Here is a 2,309-nt window from a genome sequence, read left to right as displayed (position 1 = left end):
GAAATACACCTTTGGCCAGTTCTTACTAGATTACATTTTGCCAGTGCGCTTGCTTGCTCTTTTCCTCCCTCCCTCCCTTCCTTCCTCCTTCCCTCCCTCCCTCCCTTCCTTCCTTTCTTTCTGCCATTTAAGTAACTATGCCATTTCCTTTATTGTTATTGTTCCCCACCCCACCCCCTTTTAAATTGTTAACTCATGGACTCTCTTGTTAGTTATTAAAGAAAGGAGACTTCGACTTTGCCACACAAGGTTAATTGAGCAGGTGACAACCTGGCCTTATATATTAATTGGGATAGAAATGGAAAGGGGCATTCAGAAACAAAAAGTAAGGCATCAGCTTCTGAGCATCTCTCAAAGTAATATGCTGGTTGCATTCTACCACCATAAAACATATGCAGTTGGATGCTTCGTCCTCAGGCTGTGGTAATGGGGAGAAGGAGGTCATGGGTACCAGAGTCTCCTTCAGCATCTACAGCTGTGCAGCCATTCATGACTGATAGATGGTAAGAAGGATGCTGTCAGCATATTCAGATGCCCTTTTTAGCAATCTCTTTTTTTATCTTCCAATCTTGATTTGGATTTCTCTTGGAATTAAAAATTAAGGAGTAAAAGAACTGTAATTCATTAAATCTTCACAATAGTTCTCCAAGCAATATTTTATAAAGATGATTTGGCCTGAAAAGACTTACATGTTAGTTAGATATCCTTGAACTCTTGGATTCAACAGAACTTTGCCCCATAGGCTTTATTGCTTACTCTGACAAACTGAAGAGCAATTCCGTTTCATTTTAAAATATGAAAAAAATAAGTTATCTGCTTCGTAGAAGCTGTGTGTCCTTGAACAAGTCATTTAATCTCTCTGAACCTCAATTTTCTCATCTGAAGATATCATTTAAAGTAATACAAATGGTCAATACGTATTTGAAACATATGAAAAAATTTTCAATCTCACTAGTACTCAAAGAAATGAACATTTAAACCAATATTTGTTTACCAGCTGAACAAAGATATTTTAACATAAAATATTTTATTTTATTTTTTCACATCTTTATTGGAGTATAAATGCTTTACAACGTTGTATTAGTTTCTGCTGTACAACAAAGTGAATCAGCTACATGTATACATATATCCCCATATCCCCTCCCTCTTGAGCCTCCCTCCCACCCTCCCTATCCCACCCCTCTAGGTGGTCACAAAGCACCAAGCTGATCTCCCTGTGCTATGCAGCTGCTTCCCACTAGCCATCCATTTTACATTTGGTAGTGTATATATGTCAATGCTACTCTGTCACTTCATTCCAGTTTCCCCTTCCACCCCCATGCCCTCAAGTCTGTTCTCTACGTCTGTGTCTTTATTCCTGCCCTGCCACTAAGTTCATCAGTACCACTTTTAAAAATTCCATATATGTGCATTAGCATACGGTATTTGTTTTTCACTTTCTGACTTACTTCACTCTGTATGACAGATTCTAGGTCCATCCACCTCACTACAAATAACTCAATTTTGTTCCTTTTTAATGCTGAGTAATGTTCCATTGTATATAATAGCATAAAATATTTTAAAATTCACAATTATAAAATTTATAGTTTTAACATTTTAATTATAAACTTAGAGAAGGTAAGGAAAAATGGGCAGTGTCACACACTGCTGGTGGATCTGGAAAATGCTATGATTTTTCTAAGGATAATTAGGCAATTTGTAATCTTTCCATCAAAAGTGTTTGTATTCTTTAATTCAACCAGTCTACTTCTAGAAATTTATACCAAAAAAATACTACAGGGCTGTTCATCCCAACTCAGTTGGAAACAACTTAACTGTCTAGTATAGTGGATTGGCTAAAGATTAATTAAGTGTGTAAAAATACACTGGACAATGGAACACCATTCAGGGATTGAAAAGGATATTTTAGCAGAATATTAAATTACATGGGAAAATGGTAAACACACACATACAACTGTTTTGAGATGGCAAAAGTAATAAACAGTGGATGGGTTGCTTTTTACAATGAAGATGTAGTCATTTATTATTTTTAAACCTAAAAAGATAAAACTTAAACTATGCATATTATAATTCTAAGTAAGTCTCTGTGTGTGTGTGCGCATGTGTATAAGAGTTGTGATAGGGCTTCCCTGGTGGCGCAGTGGTTGAGAGTCCGCCTGCCAATGCAGGGGACACGGGTTCGTGCCCCGGTCCGGGAGGATCCCACGTGCCGCGGAGCGGCTGGGCCCCTGAGCCGTGGCCGCTGGGCCTGCGCGTCCGGAGCCTGTGCTCCGCAGCGGGAGAGGCCGCAACAGTGAGAGGCCCGCCTA

The sequence above is a fragment of the Lipotes vexillifer genome, unplaced genomic scaffold, assembly GCF_000442215.2.
Source record: "Lipotes vexillifer unplaced genomic scaffold, Lipotes_vexillifer_v1.1 scaffold1486, whole genome shotgun sequence".
Taxonomy (NCBI): Eukaryota; Metazoa; Chordata; class Mammalia; order Artiodactyla; family Lipotidae; genus Lipotes; species Lipotes vexillifer.
This window is presented reverse-complemented; position numbering follows the sequence as displayed.